At 40.5% G+C, this 21,576-nt stretch overlaps 1 long non-coding RNA gene across 1 annotated transcript; it reads left to right on the top strand.

The window, feature by feature from the left end:
• The first annotated feature begins 11,628 nt into the window (after nt 1–11,628).
• LOC113039160 (uncharacterized) lies at nt 11,629–13,916 on the top strand. Its single transcript, XR_003274885.1, has 6 exons — nt 11,629–11,774; nt 12,041–12,130; nt 12,217–12,688; nt 13,290–13,337; nt 13,604–13,693; nt 13,781–13,916. It is a non-coding gene; the product is annotated as an uncharacterized LOC113039160 (long non-coding RNA).
• The last annotated feature ends 7,660 nt before the right edge of the window (nt 13,917–21,576 follow it).

Genomic DNA, 21,576 nt, shown 5'->3' with positions numbered 1-21,576 from the left:
AAATGTTTGTACAAAATAGTTTTGAGTTTGTACAGTCAAAGATAGACACTGCTATTTTTTTGAACACACCCCTTTCAACTAATTGCCCAATTGCACAGCCTTAAGAGCGTGCATATCATGAATGCTGGGTCTTGTTTGTTTTCTGACAATCTACTGAACCTACTGGTAACTTGTTTGCCACGTAGCAATAAAAAATATACTAAAAACCTTGATTATTCTGGTTAGTCACATTGTACTGCTATTATTTTGAACAATACTGTATTTGGAAGAATCTTCAGAAGACCCTTGAAGAGCAACTAAAGGATGAAAACCTCTACCCTCAACAAGTTAACATGAAGACAGAAGCAAAATGTGGTTGTGACTGGAAATGTCAGTTAAGATAAGTTTGAAAGGTAAATTAGTTTTAATGAAACCAATTGTTTGATCTGCTTTTATGGATATTTATTTATCTATAACGTCCGTAACTGGCATGCAATACATGTGGTATTAAAATCAGATTCACTGCTCTATGGAGGATATTACTAGATGCCAAAATCCGACCCTCCACGCCCTCCTCGATTCTAGTTCAGCCGGCAACTTTATCTCCGCCGATCTATGCAGTCAACTCCAGCTCAAGAAAAGACTTAACAACATCCTGTATAAAATCCAATCAATAACTGGAATTCCCCTCAGCTGAGGACAGGTTCGACACTGTGTGTCGGTTGGTTCTGGAGGAATCTACTGCTGGAATTGTCCTAGTTTCTAACATTCCCTCCATATCGTGGTCAACTGAGTCCTGAAGTGGGGCAATGAATGCTTTCCTGGATGTTTCCCTAACCTTCCATGACCCATATTGTCATTTCCAACATTCCCAGTCAACTCCACATACATAGAGAGCCCCCTATCATTCCATCAACATTCCAAAGGAATATCCCCATTTCAGTTACGTTTTCTGTCCGAAGCGAGACTCCAAATTGCCACCTCACAGACCATGGGACTGTGCCATTGATCTCCTACCTGATGAACCAGTACCCAGAGGTAAAATATACTTCCTTTCCATCCCTGAACTGAAGATCATGAAGGAGTACATTGAGGAGGCATTACAGCAAGGCTAGATCTGTCCATCCACCTCCTAGCTTTTTCGTCGTAGCCAAGAAGGACTGAGGCTTGTGGTATAGATTACCGGGCTCTAAACAAAATCAATGTCAAGTACAGGTATTAGGGCTGCACGATATTGGGAAAAAATTACATTTGGGATATTTTATTTTTCTGCGATATATATTGCGATATGAAATCTAATTTTTTCTTACAAACGAAAATGGGGTGAGCACACTTACATTCTCATTTTAAATGATTTAAACATCGCCACCATCGTATCAATTGATTAATATGCTGGAGGGAGAGTGCAAAACAGCGCTCGTGTTGTTTTGAAGACATTGAGCGTGCGGCCGGGACTCGCTCGCTCTCTCTCTCTCTCTTGCGCGCTTCTCTCAGGCCGGTGACAGGTGCAATATTTGAAAATCTGTAATTATTTATTTATTTTTTAAATTACATTTATATCTGAATATAGACATATCATGAATTAATATGTATCTGTGTACAAAATGACATATAAACATATTTTCCTATTCTATTTTGCCTGGAAAATAGGCGTCGGTTCTATTTCTAGCATGCACGCATTTTCCGCGTGTCTCACGCAGGCAGTTTGCAAGCTCTAACCTGTTAACATGGGAGCCGAATTAAAAACGGACATGCCACCCAGCTGAGACGCTTGCGCCACGCATCTAGTGTGTCGCTGGCCGCACGCTCGCACTCTCTCTCTCTCACGCACGCGCGCGCGCTCTCTGGCCCATACAGTGAATGAATAACGGATCAGTTACGACAGCCTGACATCGCACATCCTGCGATGTGACTATCGTGGATTCGTACATCGCGTTATCGATGCTTAAACGACACATCATGCAGCCCTAACAGGTATCCACTTCCCCTCATCCCATCTGCACTAGAACAGCTACGTGGAGCCAGAATCTTCACCAAGCTGGACCTCAGGAGTGCATATAACCTCTTTCAGATACGTGAGGGAGATTAATGGAAAAATTATACCTTTGTAATACCTACTGGGTATTATGACTATCTCATCATGCCGTATGGTTTGATCAATGCCCCCTCCTTATTCCAGGAGTATATGAATGAGGTTATCCGGAAGTAACTATATCGCTTCATGCTGGTCTACATTGACGACATCCTTGTGTACTACTGGAATGAGGTCAAACATCACCCTACACATCTCTGAGGTCCTCCAATGGCTCAGAGAACACCAGCTATTTCTAAAAGATGAGAAGTGCACTTTTCACCAAGCTTCAATCCAGTTCATCGGGTAACAGATCGGGTTGAACTGATGCTGAAGCTGATCTGATACCTGAGGAACTATATTGAAGCTTGGTGAAATGTGCAAGGTATCAAGATGGACGAGGGGAAAGTTAAAGGCATCAAGACCTGTCCCAAACCCACTATTATCAGAGAACTCCAGTGATTCCTATGATTTTTTAATTTCTAAAGACATTTAATTCACAATTACAGCTCCATTATAGTCCCTCTTACCAACCTCCTTAAAGGCAAGGGCAAGTCTCTGTCCTGGTCGCCCAAAGCTACCTCAGCCATGAAAACCCTACAGCAAAGCTTTTACATCTGCTCCACTCCTGGTCCATCCAGACCCTCAGATGCCCTTCATAGTCAAAATGGATGCCTCAACATCTGGAGTTGGAGGCATCCTGTCCCAGCAGCAGGGGAATCCTCCCCTCCTTCATCCATGTACAATCTTCTCCTGGAAATTATCCTCAGCGGAGCAAAACTATGATATTGGTTATAAAGAACGTAAGTTATGACTATAACTATGGATCTATGAGACCGAACGATGACCGTCACCACGGTCTTACCTTGAATGACGCCATTCCTCCGCCTATCCTCGAGACCAAATATCAACAATGTCAGGTGACTGACCTTAGGGGTTGGCTATATAACATCCAGGTGAACCAACCACTTCCTCTTGCCTGGAACGCCCCAGTTCATCCCGAGTGACAAGGGATGGTGACGGTCATCGTTCGGTCTCATAGATCCATAGTTATAGTCATAACTTACGATCTATTTCGACCTCACTCAGACCGTCACCACGGTCTTACCTTGGATGACTTATACCCCCAGGGTCACGAGGGACTAGCATGTTTTCCTTCCCCTGTTTATTTAGCCGCAGATAAAACCGCGGACCCAAAAGGATTTGGCTTTGCCACATTAATCCTATAAAACCTCGTAAACGTGCACAAGCTGCTCCAAGAGGCTGCGGCACAGATGTCCGATAGTGCTACCCCCTTCAGTGCCGCCCAGGAAGTGGCCATGCTCCTGGTAGAGTGAGCAACCAGACCACCAGGGATAGGTAGATTTTGGCTGACATAAGCTTGTGAAATGGTATCCACTATCCAATGAGATAACCGTTGCTTAGACACAGGTTTGCCTGCACACTTCTTGTCAAAACATACAAATAGTTGTGTGTGTGACTGTCGTAGTTGATGAGTTTGCTCAATATATGTGTGCAATGCCCTAACAGGACATAGAGAACAATGATCCAACTCTTCACCTGAACAAAGGGGATCTGGACGGAAAGCATCAAGCTCAATTACCTGATTTATTGTGCTAGGCTTAAGGACCTTGGGCAAGAATGATGGGTTTGGCCAGAGAAAAACCCCTGTTTTTTCTGCCTTCCATCTCAAGCAGTCTTCACTGACTGATAAAGCGTGCAACTCACCAACTCTCTTGGCTGAACTCATCGCCAGTAGGAAAACTGTTTTCCATGTCAAGAACTTGAGATCTGCTTGCTCCAAAGGTTCAAAAGGTGCTTTGGCCAGTGACTGTAAGACAATAGAAAGGTCCCAAGCAGGTGATCTCATAATTCTCCCTGGACGCAAGCGTTTTGCACCCTTAAGAAATTGAGACACCAAAGGGTGTTTGCCAGTATTTGCACCATCCACTGACACATGGAAGTGTGAGATGGCTGCAATGTAGACTTTTATGGTATTAACTGATTTCCCAGAATCAATCAATGTTTGAAGAAAACGAAGAACCAAACTGGTGTCACACTTGGCCGGATCTAGTTGTCGGTCATGACACCATGTTGAGAATATTCGCCACTTGCTAAAATAGTTACTCCACGTAGACGGTGCCTTAGAACTATTTATTGTCCTTAATACAGCTTCATCTAAGCCTTCAGAGAGGGACTGAGCAAGGGCCATACCCATAGTTGAAGTGTCTCTGGACTGGGGTGCCAGATTTGGCCTTCCACTTGAGAGAGGAGATCTGCTCTCTGTGGTAACTGCCAAGGGTAACCTTGGACCAAACGTACAAGGGTCGGAAACCAAAGTTTATTTGGCCAACGTGGGGCCACAAGTAAAATCTTGTGACGGCCCAAAGCTACCCTGTTGATCACAAGGTGGATCAAGGGTAGGGGTGGAAAAGCGTACAACAATTCTTCCGGCCATTCTTGAGATAGTGCATCGATCCCTAAAGGGCCTCCCTGGCTGTTCAGGGAATACCATAGATCGCAATGAGTTGTCTCCGTGGTCGCAAACAAATCGACCTTCGCCATACCGAAACGCCTCCATATCAATCTCACCACTTCGGGATGGAGGCGCCACTCTCCCGGGAGTGGTCCAGTTCGTGACAGCAGGTCTGCCGCTCTGTTCGCCACTCCCGGTATGTATACTGCTCTGAGTGATGAGAGCTTTGGAAATGCCCAAAGTAGTTCCTGTGTCACCTGGAGACACCGCGCTGATCTGGTGCCACCCTGGTGATTGATGTGGTACACTGCCGACATGTTGTCTGTTCTCACTAAAACATGTTTGTTCTGTAACAACGGGAGAAAAACCCTCAGGGAGAGATGGACTGCCCTGAGTTCCAGCACGTTGATGTGCTCTGTGGTCCAGGGGAATTTCCAGTGTCCCCTGATGGACCTGCCTTCCCAAACTGCTCCCCACCCTGTTAGAGAGGCATCTGTCGTTATCACAGACCGCCTCGCTGGGATGTTGCCTAGAGGAACCCCTTGTGACGGTAACAACTTCCAAGGGTGTAACATTTGGACACACCTTCGTGTAACCTTTATCCTTACATGTCTGTGTAATTTGGGATGCAAGTGAAAGCTGTTCAACCAACGTTGTAGTGGACGGGCTTTGAGAAGGCCGAGTGGGACCACAGCTGCTGCTGCTGCAATCATGCCCAACAATCGCTGAAACGGAATTAACTTCACCTTCTTGTTCAGATGGAATGATTGAGTTAGACTGATCAACTGTACCACTCTCTGGGGTGATAAAGTTGCCGTCATCAGTTGGGAATCTAGCGAAACTCCTACAAACACGGTCTGTTGTCTGGGACTTAGATTGCTCTTTTCCCAGTTCACTTTGAACCCAAGAGACTGGACATGTTGGAGCACCACTTCGGTGTCCCTCATGGCTTGACTGCGTGAAGGAGCACAAATTAGCCAGTCGTCCAGGTATGACAGAATCTTCAAACCTGCACACTGAAGGGGACGAAGGGCTGCTGACACCACCCTGGTGAAGACCCTTGGAGACAGAGACAGGCCAAATGGAAGGACCCTGAACTGATAAACCCGATCTTGAAAGGCAAAGCGAAGAAACGGGCAGTGATCCTGACAGATGGGTATGTGGAAATAGGCATCCTTCAAGTCTATGGAAGTGAACCATTCTCCCAGTTCTATGGATTCCAGAATTTGTGCTGTAGTCAGCATTTTGAAGGGCAATACCTTTATGAATTCGTTCAACTTTCGTAAGTCTAGAATGGGTCGAAGTCCCCCGTCTCTCTTTGGCACCAGGAAATACTTTGAATAGAACCCAGTGAGCTGTTTGCTGGTGTCTATCTGTACAATCACCTTTTTCTGAAGTAAAACTGTGATCTCTTTGGCCAAAATTTGTGCCTGGACTGGGTCTCTGACTACGGTCATATGATCGCCTGAAAAAGTAGGAGGGCGCCGCCGGAACTGTATCCTGTATCCTGTCTTGATGGTATCTAGGACCCAGGGATCTGATGTTACCTTCTCCCAACTGTCCAGGCACAGTTGGGAGCATTCTCCGACGACACAGAGACCGCTATGCCTGGCCTCCCCGGGGTTTGAAACCCCTGGAAGGACGCCTCTTAAGTGGTCCTCCCCTGACTGGATTATGGGCCTGGTCGGTCTGGGGAGCCTGATAAAAAGGTCTGGTTCCTCGATCATGGGGCTGGTAACCCCTAGATCGTCTTCTGTCATACCCCCAAGTTTCTGAACGAGGAAAGTGTGGGGGCTGAAAAGAATGAGCAGCCCTATGGCCACATTTGGTAGGGCCAGCAAATGTTTGCTGAACTGACTCCCTTCTGCGTCTTGCCTGATCAGCATTATCCAGTAAAGCCTGTGCATCAGTGTGAAATATCCGTCCTGGAACCACTGGCATATTAGTCAAATCCTTCCTGATTGCGTCAGGTAAAGATGTTTGAGCCAACCAGATTTGTCTTCTGGCTAAAATTGCAGACGACATAGATGCCCCTATGTCCCTGGTAAGCTGTGAGTGTGTGATGAGTGCTGTGTCAATCAAGCTCATCACATCACGCTCTTCCTTATTAACAACCTTTCTTAACGCAGCCAAAACTATTGCTAGAGCATTTCCTGAACGGGCTGCCCGAGTAGCTGCATTATATGCCTGGCTCATTAACCGGTCTGTCTTTTTGCACTCCTTACCGGGACAACGAGGATTGTCAGTAACCTTATCAGGTCCCAAAGCGGTTAAGGCTGCGATCTCTCGCTCCACTGATGGCATGTTCCCCATACCACTCTCAGCGGGATAATCCAATTTAACAAACCGTCTACATCCTGCATTAAACTGGGGTGCCGCTTTTGGATTATTCCAGGCTTTCCTCAACATCTGGGAATAATCCTCAGCTACAGGGACTGACACAGTAGGCTGTGCAGGGGAAATACTCGCCCATACACCTTGTGTGGGGGCTGGAGCTGTAGCTTCTTCCTGTGCATTAAGGCCCAGGATCCTAGCTGCACTTAAAATGCGCAAAAGAACATCAGAATGCAGGCTTCCTTCTGAAACCTCAGACCTGGATTCCTCTCCCTCGTTTTCATCTGCATTCTCCTCACTACCATAAAGGGAGTTATTTGCATGCAGTGAGACGGCATCCGTATAATCATCCCTCTCTTTCTGACGTGATATCAACTCATCCCCAGCCCGGAGTGCAGATGGCTGTGTGTTTACTGAAGAATTACGTGTTTCAAGCTTACCAGCTAAGTCACGCAATGCTGCTAAGATTTGCAACTGAGTGTCATCCTTGGGATCTCGGACTACTGTGGCTTTCTTTATTTTATCTGGAGGCATGTCAGGACCTGCATCTGGCCTCTTACGTTTATGAGAGGAACTACTGGGAATAATTTCTTTATTACCACCAGTTAACAGTTTAGCTCTTTGCACTCTTTCCCGCAAAGATAGCTCCAACGCAGCTGCACAGGGATCCTCAATATCATCTAGTACATGTTGCATACCCAAACAGGAGGGACATTCGCGATGCCCATCTCTTGGGTGTATGCTAGTTTGGCAAAAACGACACCTTGAGTGACTCATGACAACAAGTCCGAGGTCAGGTCACTCATATAATGATAGTGCATGAAAAGGGAAATAAACTGTAATGAATCACAGTATTTAACTAATTCTGGAAGCTGAACTGCGAGACTCCAAAATAACTCAGCATTTAATTGAAAAAAAACAAACAAAAATGCCATTAACAAATAGACTGTGACGAATCACTAGATCATAATCAAATTGAACACTTCCTTAATCCACAAAAAATATATGTCTGGTATTAGTTAAACACAATTAACCAGGTACAATTTAGTATAAAGATTGTGACGAATCACTCTTCATACTCATCATTCAGAATACGTCTGCGAACAGAACTCCTTAGAAAATTATATATCCATCATTCTACGTGCGCACACGCAGTAAATGGAAAAGAAAACTCTCGTCTGCTGCGAACAGCTGACCTGAGAACCATCAATAAATGCCTGAAAACAAACAGAGAAAAATAAAGAAATACTCACCGACATGCGTTCCGACGACACGTCGAAATATTTAAATGAGGAGAAAAACCACTGCAATCCTCAGGGACTTGAAGCACCTGTACAAAACGTGACGGATTGAAACTAATCTCTCCTGTAATCAAAAACAATGCGCTCTACCGCGTCGGTCTCAGATGAGGCGAGAAAGGCAAGAGGAAGTGGTTGGTTCACCTGGATGTTATATAGCCAACCCCTAAGGTCAGTCACCTGACATTGTTGATATTTGGTCTCGAGGATAGGCGGAGGAATGGCGTCATTCAAGGTAAGACCGTGGTGACGGTCTGAGTGAGGTCGAAATAGATCTTCTTGCCATTAAGCACACCTTTGAGGAATGGATACACTGGCCGGAGAGGGCCTGCCGTCCGTTTGTGAGATAAGATGGATAAGATCCCTAAAGTGGCAAAGACTTGAGTCTAAAACCCAAAGAGACATTCTTTATAAAAGTTAAGCCTCGTCCACGCCCTCCTAAAACACCTCGTTTAAACATGCCACCACGTCTACATCACAGTATGGGAAGATTTGTATATGCAATGTTCATACAAAGAAAGAAGGCATAACTTTGATTATTGCTGTTTTATTGTTGCTGCCACCATGTTATGGAGGCACTGTATGTTTCGCTGTGAAAGCGAAAATACTTTCTTTGGCCTTCCAAAAGTGGACACGACTAGAAATTAGTGGTTGAGTTATATTTACAACACTGTTCCAGAACAGTAAAACCCAAATATTCAAATATTCACAGTGTGTAAGTACGTTTACATATTTAAAGGATTTGCCACTTATGATTCAAACATTAGTTTTGAGTAGAGTAGCACCTATTTGTAGTTTCTCAGATCACAAATTCAGAAATGTTTTTGTTTGTGCAGCGAGATGCAAAGCATTATAATCCATAAATATGTCTCCACTGGATGCAACAATTGGCTCGTTTGTAATGGGTTTTATTGTTTTTGCCTCGTTGTGGCATCAAGGCATCACAGTATGCTAAGGGCCGTAACATTTCCATTAAACGCTTGAGGTATTTGGCCAATAACAATGCATGGGATAACTGGCCAATCAGGGCACACCTCACTTTCCAGACCGATGAGCTTTTTTAAAAAAAAAACTTTGTATTTAAGAAAGGCATAGAGGAGAAACAATAATGTACAGTATTTGTCAAATAATGTTTTTTTAAACCTTAAACTGCATAAACACATTTCATTACACCAAATACACAACATATTGTACTTTTTAGCAACATCTTTGACCCCTTTAATGTCCTAATGGTTTTTGGCATAACATAAAAATCTATCATTTTGATACATACAATGTATTTTTGGCTATCGCTACAAATACTCCAGCAAGTTGAGACTGGTTTTGTGTTGTCCAGCGTCACACGCACACACACACACACACACACACACACACACACATATATATATATATAGAGAGAGAGGGGGGGGGGCTTTATAGACCGATAAGTTGAGAGTGACTGTTAAACGGCCATTACCACATCCTATTGTGAACACTGAGGGTGGGCATCAGATGAGCAAGCTAGTGAAACGTTGCACACGCAAAATAGGTCTCCACACATCCAAAATGTATTTTAAACATAGAATTTATTTTAGAATTCAGATTAAGCATGTGCAAAATACACCTTTGTGTGCAGGATTGTGGCAGAGTTTTAACCCCATAAAAAACACCAAGCCACTGAGAACAGTGTAGTTTTGACCAAGCAAACAGCAAAAATGAACCCTAGCAGCTGATACATAAAATGTATAAAACAAATAATAATTATCATAATGCAACTGTGGGAACTTTGCATTATCATTTTAAAACTCTCATCTGTGAGATTATTGTAATGCTTTAATGGGTGGTTGTTCTGCACACTTAATAAACAAACTCCAGCTGGTTCAAAATGCAGAAACTAGATTTCTTACTAGAACCATATTAGCTCAATTCTGTCAACACTGCAATGGCAACCTATTAGACATCGTATAGATTTTAAAATCCTGCTTACTACTTATAAAGCCCTGAATGGTTAAGCTCCTCAGTATTTGAATGAGCTCCTGTTACATTATAATCCTCCACATCCGCTGCATTCTCAAAACTCTGATATTACCTAAAATATCAAAATCAACTGCGGGTGGCAGATCCTTTTCCTATTTAGCGCCTAAACTCTGGAATAACCTACCTAACATTGTTCGGGAGGCAGACACACTCTTGCAGTTTAAATCTAGATTAAAGACCCATCTCTTTAACCTGGTTTACACATAACACACAAATGCACTTCTAATATCCAAATTTGTTAAAGGATTTTTAGGCTGCATTAATTAGAATACCGGAACCAGGAACACTTCCCATAACACCAGTCATATCCAAACCAGATGGTGGATCAGCACCTAGAAAGGACCTCTACAGTGCTAAAAAGACAGCGGAGACCAGGACAACTACACCCTCAACTGCAGCCTGGAATTGAACTACTGGTTTCGTCTGGTCAGAGGAGAACTGGCCCCCCAACTGAGCCTGGTTTCTCCCAAGGTTTTTTCTCCATTCTGTCACCGATGGAGTTTTGGTTCCTTGCTGCTGTTGCCTCTGGCTTGCTTAGTTGGGGTCACTTAATTTACAGTGATATTGTTGACTTGATTGCAAATGATTGCACAGACACTATTTAAACTGAACTGAGCTGAATGATGCCATCACTGAATTTAATTATGATGAACTGCCTTTAACTGTCATTTTGCATTATCGACAGTGTTTTCCTAATTAATGTTGTTCAGTTGCTTTGACACAATCTGTTTTGTTTAAAGAGCTATATACATACAGGTGACTTGACTTGACTTGACTTGACTTGTTAAGTTATGTTCACACTCAAATCCAGTATAGCTTTATTCGGCAGGACTTGAGCCTTGAGGCAGAATCAGGCCTTTCAGTTTCAGTTCTGTGTTGAATTTCTATACAAGCACAAAGTTTCAGGAATAAAGAAATAAGCATTCGTGCACAAATATACAGTAGTCAACATTTTAAGTAGATCAAAAAAGTTAAATTAAAGTTGTCCTAAGACAAGAACACATTTTGGTTTAAGGTTTTAGGACAAATTTGATTAAAGGTTTTGATCATATAAGATGTTGACTAGAATATATGAAACACAAAATATGTATATTTTTCCCATGAAGTTTTTTAAAAGTTACAAAAGCATTTTGACATGTTTGGATTAACTGTTTCTCACAATACAGGAAATAAAAATTCAAGAAACAGATACAAAATTCAGTAAATTTTTTATCCCTTGCAAATATTTTACTGTTGAAAATGGGTTTAGCTATGCAATTAAATAATTATAACATAGTTATCAAGACTAATAATGCCTTTGTTGTCATAACGTTTAAAAGTAATTTTATGGGAACTAATCAGAAGTAACTGTTCACATGTTATTCGCATGCTTGTTCTCAGTGGTTTGTTTTCTGGGGTTTTGGTTTTTGATAATCAGATCTGCATATAATGGTTTCATTTGTAGCTAGAAAAAAAGCACATCACACATTATTATTTAGAACAACCAATCAAGTGTTCACAATTGTCATGTTGATTTAGAGACCAAAGCTCGTGGAAGAACCTTCAGAAGACCCTTGAAGAGCATCTAAAGGATGTAAATCTCTACTCTCTATAAATTAAGGTATTTGTGTGTCTGCAATGCTTACATTTTGCAGATCCAGCTCGTAGTTCAAATTACTCTCTGAAAAATAGCATTAGACTTGATTTTGTAAAAGAATCTACTATTTTGATACAATACTTTATACTGTCATACATGTTATATACTGTTATATCATATACACCAATTACTGATTACAAATATAATCAACGATAACATTAATAATTAATTGTATTTATTTATTTTTTGTTAATTCTTAAAAGTTATTAATGACATTAACAAATATTTAGACCCCTGTCCAGTGTGTGGATAACCCTAAAGGATTGGGTGGAATGATGATATATGACCGGGAAACATTCACCGTGAACAAACAACACTTGGTAGGTGTACAAGCTTTACTACTTCCACTCCCAAACTGAATGAAGTGTTTTAATATATATAAAAAAACTGTTTTTGTTTTCTCCAGGTGGCAGTTCTTCTGTCTAGAGGTGAAAAACTCAGACCAGTTCTATTGTAAATATAAGTTCATGCCATGAAGACAGCAGCAAAATGTGGTTGTGACTGGACGTGAAAGACAATAAGTGACAGATAAGTTTTTTTTTAAATGAAACAAATTGCTTGATTTTCTTTGATGGCTATTTATTTATGAAGCCTCTAATAGACATGTAATAAATATGCTGTAACAATATCTTACAATATTAGTTGTTAAATAAATGTTTGGGACTCCTATTGATTCTATCCAAAATAATAATGATCAGATATACATTTAATATACACTTAAACACGATATGCTTAATTTATAAAGTGGTGTAATTCTTTCTTTTTTGTTTTTGTTTACCATTTTATTTGTTATTTTGTATTCATCTAAATTTTTGCTGCGAAACTTTGGAGGACCTTTATTAGACGCCGCACCCTTTTTTTCGAAAATTGCGGAAATGGTGAGTTCCATATAAATTTGGCATTTGAAATAGTTAATATTCAAAACCTTTATTGCTCAATCATTACTACTTTACGCCTCTATTACTATTAAAAAAGATATGGCAATATTAAGTAACTATTGAGGCTTTTATTGTATGTAACGTCAGCACTGCTACTTAGGTTGCTAAAAATACAAACAAACAGGCGGTTAGCTTATTAGCATTTTTGCTTTTGTAAATCGTTGCATGTTTCATCTGTGTTCATCCTTCAAGATCATCAAACTGCTTTACCACATTAGGTCTATAATGAGGCCTTTTGAATACTACTGTTGTGAATATTATATTATTATTATTATTATATGACATACAGTATCAAACAGGCTTTTTGTGTAGCGTTTAAGTTCTTGTCAGCAAACCGAACAGACCATAAATGAGCTATCTTCATTGCATATGGAAAACTGAATAATTCATTTTTGTTTCGGTACCTTGGTTAAGTGCAGTCATAATAAAACATGCAGTTTAAACATATGAGACTTCAATTGAGGAGTTGAAATCTTCATTGAAATAAGTCACTCTTGATTGAGGTTCTGCTAACTGCTGTTTTATTTGCATTTGTTTCCAGGGTTCAATATTCTGCCACCCTTATCAACAAGAAATGGGTCAAATTAAGGTATTTGTGTGTCTGCAATGCTTACATTTTGCAGATCCAGCTCATAGTTCAAATTACTTTCTGAAAAATAGCATTAGACTTGATTTTGTAAAAGAATCTACTATTTTGATACAATACTTTATACTGTCATACATGTTATATACTGTTATATCATATACACCAATTACTGATTACAAATATAATCAACGATAACATTAATAATTAATTGTATTTATTTATTTTTTGTTAATTCTTAAAAGTTATTAATGACATTAACAAATATTTAGACCCCTGTCCAGTGTGTGGATAACCCTAAAGGATTGGGTGGAATGATGATATATGACCGGGAAACATTCACCGTGAACAAACAACACTTGGTAGGTGTACAAGCTTTACTACTTCCACTCCCAAACTGAATGAAGTGTTTTAATATATATAAAAAAAACTGTTTTTGTTTTCTCCAGGTGGCAGTTCTTCTGTCTAGAGGTGAAAAACTCAGACCAGTTCTATTGTAATGGCACGTGAAGACGATAAAGATAAATGCCTCCCAAGACCTTAACATCTCACCCTTTACATTTCAAATAAAGGCCTTTTACCAACATCTGTGTCTTTCAAGAGGTCTATAGCTACGGTCTCTTATGCATATATCCCTTCCTGAATAAAGGAGCAGGAAACCAGTAAAATCTGTACCCTGTCTGTCCTGGAGAGGAAATTGCATCCATGTCAAATCAGTCTGCAGCGAGTTGCTGTCAAAGACAAAAAAAAGCTAAAGCAGCTTAGGAGCACTTCTTTGACGAAAGACATGCCCATACACTTCTAAACTTACATCAGGGGTATCAGGTTCTCTTAAAGTTGGATGTGAAGTAAGTTTGAGTTTATTTTGCACCAATCCTGGGTTTTAGGTACCATGAAAGTGGTTTAACTTTTAGCTGCGTCCATTACCATACTTGCATTCCACGGCTAACCTGCTCCAGGGCACATTACGTTCTGAGTTAGAGATCTCAAACTGAAATTGGACCAGTCAGATGTGAGGAAAGTTATACATGTCCGACACAAAAAAAGTAACTCCCCCACTTTATCTCGCTCCAAATTAAAGATCACTAGTAATAAAAAAAGAGTTATTTTTAATGATTTATATAATTATATGATTTATATTATTAATCCATTACACACAAGCAATTTTAGTTTATCAATTTTTATAAATAATTTATTTTTAAATGAATGTTAATATATACAGATTGTATGTAATATAAATAAGCTGTTTGATCAATAGATAATGCTTTAAAAATAAGTTGAGTGTTTGAGTCTGTATCCCTGTATATTACAAGTTTCACTTGTGACTGCATAAAGCAAGATAATTTATGTTATTTTGTCCTTTTTTCCCCCCTTGTAAATGATACAGTTCCACACATTCTCTACTATAGGAGAGGAAGAATTGTATAAACTTAAATCATCTAAACCAACAACATGTATTTTAGACCCTATACCATCTAAGCTCCCAAAAGAGGTGCTTCCAGAAGTCATAGATCCTCTTCTGACTATTATTAATTCCTCATTGTCATTAGGATATGTCCCCAAAACCTTCAAACTGGCTGTTATTAAACCTCTCATCAAAAAACCACAACTTAACCCCAAAGAACTAGTTAATTATAGACCAATCTCGAATCTCCCTTTTCTGTCCAAGATACTAGAAAAGGTGGTATCCTCACAATTATATTCCTTCTTAGAGAAAAATGGTATATGTGAGGATTTCCAGTCAGGATTTAGACCATATCATAGTACTGAGAGTGCTCTCCTTAGAGTTACAAATGATCTGCTCTTATCATCTGATCATGGGTGTATCTCTCTATTAGTTTTATTGGATCTTAGTGCTGTGTTTGACACAATTAACCACAACATTCTTTTGCACAGACTTGAACGCTTTGCTGGCATCAGTGGAAGTGCATTAGCATGGTTTAAATCATACTTATATGACCGCCATCAGTTCGTAGCAGTGAATGAAGATGTATCATATCTATCACAAGTGCAGTATGGAGTACCTCAAGGCTCAGTACTAGGGCCGCTACTCTTCATGCTTTATATGTTACCCTTGGGAGATATCATCAGGAAACAAGGTGTTAGCTTTCACTGTTATGCTGATGATACTCAGCTCTATATTTCTTCGCGGCCCGGTGAAACACACCAATTTGAATTTCAATTCAATTTCTCAATGTCAAATGCAGAAATGTTAATCCATGCATTTATGACCTCAAGGTTAGATTATTGTAATGCTTTATTGGGTGGTTGTTCTGCATGCTTAGTAAAAAAAACTACAGCTAGTCCAAAATGCAGCAGCAAGATTTCTTACTAGAACCAGGAAGTATGACCATATTAGCCCCCTTCCTATCAAACATCGTATAGATTTTAAAATATTGCTTATTACTTATAAAGCCCTGAATGGTTTAGCACCTCAGTATTTGAACAATCTCTAGTTACATTATAATCCTCTGAGTTCTCAAAACTCAGGAAATTTGATAATACCTAGAATATAAAAATCAACTGCAGTTGGCAGATCCTTTTCCCATTCGCCGCCTAAATTCTGGAATAACCTAATATTGTTCAGAAGGCAGACACACTCTTGCTGTTTCTTTTTGCCCTGACTTACACATAACACACTGATATGCTTCTAATTTTCAAATCCATTAAAGGATTTTTAGGCTGTATTAATTAGAATACTAGAACTGGGAACACTTCCCATAACTCCCAATGTACTTGCTACTGTAACGATGGGTTGAAAGGAGTGGCAGGAAGCAAGTGTGAGTAAACACTGTTTAATGAGAACAATGATACAGGACAACAATAAGACACAAAGATGATGCTAAAAAGAATACACAGTCCAGGATGGTGCAGGTGAGTGAAGTATCCGGATGGCAGAGATGAGTTGGCAGCAGGAGAGGGTGACACAGGAACTGAGGGAAAGCGGACCGAAGGTAAGTGATGTTGCTTGTTGGTGATGTGCGGAGAGTGGACGGGGTTCCGGGGAGACACGGACATCCAACGCAGAAACACACAAGAAAGCAAACATAAGTCAAGTACATGAAACAATGCTCTCACAAACACAAGAGGTTAGACAAGCCAATATATAGGGATGAGTAATGAGTGACAGCTGTTGCTGAAGACAATTAGTGGAGATGCCCACAAACTAATCAGTGCTGACACGTAACACACAGACTTGCACAAACCCTGAGATCACAGTTTACCAACTGTTACAGCTACATCATTAGAATAATGGCATCTACACTAATATTAGTCTGTTTCTCTCTTATTCCGAGGTCACTGTAGTCACCAGATCCAGTCTGTATCCAGATCAGAGGGTCACTGCAGTCACCCAGATCCAGTACGTATCCAGACCAGATGGTGGATCAGCACCTAGAGAGGACCTCTACGGCCCTGAAAGACAGCGGAGACCAGGACAACTAGAGCCCCAGATACAGATCCCCTTTAAAGACCTTGTCTGAGACAACCATCGGGACAAGACCACAGGAACCAGATGATTCTTCTGCACAATCTGACTTTGCTGCCGCCTGGAATTGAACTACTGGTTTCGTCTGAGCCTGGTTTCTCCCCCCGACTGAGCCTGGTTTCTCCCAAGGTTTTTTCGCCATTCTGTCACCGATGGAGTTTTGGTTCCTTGCTGCTGTCGCCTCTGGCTTGCTTAGTTGGGGACACTTAATTTACAGAAATTTTTTGACTTGATTGCAAATTATTGCACATATACTATTTAAACTGAACTGAGATGATGACATCTCTGAATTCAACGATGAACTGCCTCTAACTGTCATTTTGCACTGACACACTGTTTTCCTAATTTATGTTGTTCAGTTGCTTTGATGCAATGTTTTTTGTTTAAAGCGCTATATAAATAAAGGTGACTTGACTTGATTTTAAACTTCACAGACACATTCTGGGGACACCTGAGACTTATATTATATCTTGTAAAAATGGTAACCTTTTACAAGCAGTTTTGTCTGCATTCTGAATTCCATATTAGATTAGATTAGATTCAACTTTATTGTCACTGCACATGTAAGGTACAAGGAGACAAAATGCAGTTAGCATCTAACCAAAAGTGCAATAAGCAGTAAGTACAGAATATACAAATTAAATTAAATTAAATTAAATGCAAATTTATGCATTTAGCATACGCTTTTATCCAAAGCGACTTACAGTGCATTCAGGCAATACATTTTTACCTATCATGTGTTCCCAAGGAATCGAACCCCCAACATTGTGCTTGATAAAGCAATGCTCTACCAATTGAGGCACAGAGGTCTACAATATGTACAATAACTATACAGATAAGTATTATGAACATAATTTACAGATTTTAAATACTATTAGCATGATATACAGAAAGGCGTACTATGAACATACTATTTAGGTGGATTATGTAAAAGTGTATGTACACTATAGGCAGAACTATGAACATATGAACATAATTACACTATTGCAATGGACAGTAAAGTGCATAGAAAATATTACAGTGTGCAAATGGATTATTCAGTGTTCCTGGATGAACAGACAGTAGTGCAAGTAATAACAAGTTTGTTGCTTGTTGTGAATAAATAAATCAGTCAGATGTAGTGTTGAAGAGGGGGAGGAGTCTGTGTGTGTGCTGTGGGGGGTGACATCTTTGGAGGTGAGTTTTAGAGATTGGTGGTCTGCTAAGTGTGTAATTTTGGTGGCCGTCTCCTTGCTGTCGCTGTTGAAGCGAGCCTAAAAGTTATGTAGCTCCTTAAGGAAGGAGACGTCCGTGACCGTTGGAGTGGAGTTGCTTGACTTGTAGTCACTGATGATCTGGATGCCTGGCCAAATGCGTCGGGAAAGAGTTGGAAAGGCGTTCCTCTACCTTCAGCTTGTAGCAGTACTTGGCCTTTGTGATGCCTCTTTTCAGGTTAGCCCTGGATTTACTGCAGGCCTGAGTGTCATCTGACCTGAAGGCAATGTTGCAGGCTTTCAGCCGAAGTCGCACCTCCTTGTTCATCCATGGCCTCTGATTAGGGTATGTTGTTATCTGTTTTTCTATTGTAACACTGTCAATGGTGGTGTTGATGTGATCCAGTACAGAGGAGGTGTAGATATCAATGTCCATGGGAGAGCCACAGGCAGCCTGAGAAGCAAACATACTCCAGTCATTGTGTTGAAACCTGTCTTGAAGTAAAGAGTCTGCTCCAGTTGGCCAAACTTTGATGGTCCTCACTGATGACTTCACAGGGTTGATGAGGGGTGAATACTTAGGGGTGTGAAACAAAGAAAGGTGATCAGACTGTCTGAGATGTAGGCGATGTAAGCTCCATTCATGTTTGTGTAAACATGATCCAAAGTTTTGTCTCCTCTGGTGTGGCAGGAAACATGCTGGTGAAATTTGGGGAGCACTGTCTTTAATTTGCAGTGATTAAAATCACCCACGACAATAAAAGCAGCCTCCGGGTGAGCAGTCTTGTTTACTAATGGCTGCATGAAGTTCGGTCAAAGAAAGCTTGGCATTAACATCCGGTGGAATATAGAATACGGTTATTATGGTGGAAGTGAACTCCCGTGGCAAATAAAAAGGTCTACATTTAACCATGAGAAACTCTAGGTTAGCTGAGTAGTGTCTCCCAACAATGACAGTGTTCGTACACCAAGCTTTGTTGACATAAATGCACAATCCACCACCTCTTGTCTTGCCGGAGTCAGTATCTGTCGTGTAGCGTGTAGCATTATTGGGTACATCGCTGTGTAGCCATGTTTCTGTGAAAACCATGACATTGCAGACCAAAAGTCTCTTACTGTGGGTGATGCGAAGTCGTAACTCATCCATTTTGTTCACCAGTGACCGCACATTAGCGAGGAAAATGCTGGGTAAAGAGAGCCGGAGCAGTGTTAGCTTAAGCTTGACTCTTAGACCTCCACGCTTCCCCCGCCTTTATTTACGATCCCGACATGAGTGCGTAGCCTCGGGTGTTCTAGCGATCTCAGGGATGAGTCGAAGATTGGTGATAAAACTGTTGGAAAAGTCGTCACCGATATCCAAAAGCTCCTGTCGGGTTTATGATGTTAAAGCAAAGCTGTTCAGTACGAACAGACCCGAGATGAGCAGGAATAATACAGCAAAATTGCAAAAACTGGAGAGACGCTGAGCCTCGCGATGTGTTCGCGCTGCCATCTTGGTCTGGTTTCATATGCAAACACTGGTCCTGGTTTCAAGGGTATTTTTCTCACAACCCTTTACATTGCAAGTAAATCACTCAGAATATTTGACTAAATTTTCACTTTGGGCAACTTAATGATGTCTTATATTAGCCAATGGTTAATAAATTCTCACATTTTACTCGCCAGTGTGTGAGTTGAAGGCTAAGTATAAGTTTAGCACAGATATATTTTTACTCACCAAACAGTCTGACTGAGCGCTTCAGAGTTTATAATCTCTCAAGCGATCTGTACTATTTTTCAGATCATCTGAATGGATGCGCAGCATGTGTTTGATGTACCGTGAACTCTAGTGGAACGGTGCATGACCTGCTGTCGCTTCGCTGAGAGCAGAGAGAGAAAGAGAGAGTCTTACATACATGCAGAATTGATGTGCTACTGTACATACATATACAAAAATTATATTCTTTGTTGTATTTTCCTGCCAAAATAATGGAGTTCCTGTGGATTTTTTCAGCTTTTAAGAACTGCCGGGCTTTCTAGCAGTGGGTGGAACTAATGCACAAATGACAATCTCACTGGCTTGTGCTCAACTATTATCATGTTTCTATTTGATTTCAGCGAATCAGTTAGAGTGAATGCATACAACATGGAGTTAAGTGATGTCAACTAAAGTTCGGGAGCAGGGCCACGCCTGACTTCCAAAACCTCCTGATATACCGGGCCACCTCATACCGCTCTGCTAGTCTCGAACCCAGCCTTCCCTCCCTTTTTCATCTATTCAGCCAACCTTATCCCACATTATATTTCTATCAGGTTGTATCAGGGGGTCCTCATTGTCTGGCCTAAATATATGCTAGCGACGGTACCCCCACCCTGAGTCTCCCTGAGCCATCAATTCAAGATGCCCTGATCAACCTGACCATCATCCCATTCCCTCGACCCCTTCATCCTCTTTCTACTCTTCCCCAGTTGCATAGCTTGTTTGTGGCGTGGTCCTAGCTAGTGAACTGATTAATATCCATGAATCCAGCAGTTCGCTAATCCTTAGTGCGTTTTATACTGTTCTTATTAGCAGAATTCATTTCATTATTATTATTATCATCATCTCATTAGTATTATTGCTAGGTATTCCTTTTTTTTATTTTCTTTTCTTTTTTTTCCAGACACACAGAATGCCCAAAAATGCATCACCAACTAAATTCAGTTACAATGTCTGTGCAGTCATACATGGTTAACAGGTTTTAATTATAATTACTCAAGTTATATCATTAGTAAATACTTGATAATCATAATATCATATTATAATTTTTGTCTGACTGATGTTAAGAGTGTAGAGGGATGTCTCAGGATTTATATTTTAACCATGATGACCTTAACATGTGTTTTCTAAAATAAATGAATGAATTACTGAAGAACAAAAACCTGATCCTGGAGGAACTGAGAATTGATTAATGTTTAGATTCTATGTAAAATGGGATTGTCACTTTTGGAAATTTCCAGTACCCTTGTTATTTGTCTGTTACGTTTGTCATGTGGTTTAATTGTCATTGCCGTTTTCTGCAATCAGGTCTTCTCCTTGGATGAATCATCAGCTCATAAAATAAGTGCTGAAAACTCTGTTTTTGTATGTGTGGTTAACCAGTGCTCTAGATCAAGGCAATGCAATACTGCATGTTCCAACCTACTTTCAAATTATATCAAATCAAATCGTTATTGTTCAGAGGTTGCTAGAGCGAGGGAGAACTATAGACTTGAGAATGAGAACTAAAGACTTAATTTCTATCATTTGCCATTTTTTTATTTCACAAATTTCTATTATAGATTTGGACTGGATTGAAAATAACTAAATGAAGTACTATTCAGAACAAACCCAGAGAAGACAACTGGAACATACAACCTGTGACTATAGAGGTAAGTTCTAGCAGATATACTGCATGTATTAGAGCAAAATAAATGTACATTATAATAATTGAAAATTACATTTCAGATTTGATTAATCAGTGTTAGGTCTATCAAAAATGATTAGAGTACCCTGGCTATTGGCTAAATTCGGTACAATGCATGAAATGGAAACATTTATGTTAAA

This window comes from Carassius auratus, chromosome 21 (genome assembly GCF_003368295.1).
Source record: "Carassius auratus strain Wakin chromosome 21, ASM336829v1, whole genome shotgun sequence".
Classification (NCBI taxonomy): Eukaryota; Metazoa; Chordata; class Actinopteri; order Cypriniformes; family Cyprinidae; genus Carassius; species Carassius auratus.
Note: the sequence above shows the minus strand (reverse complement) of the source record. Positions and strands in the feature narration are given on the sequence as shown.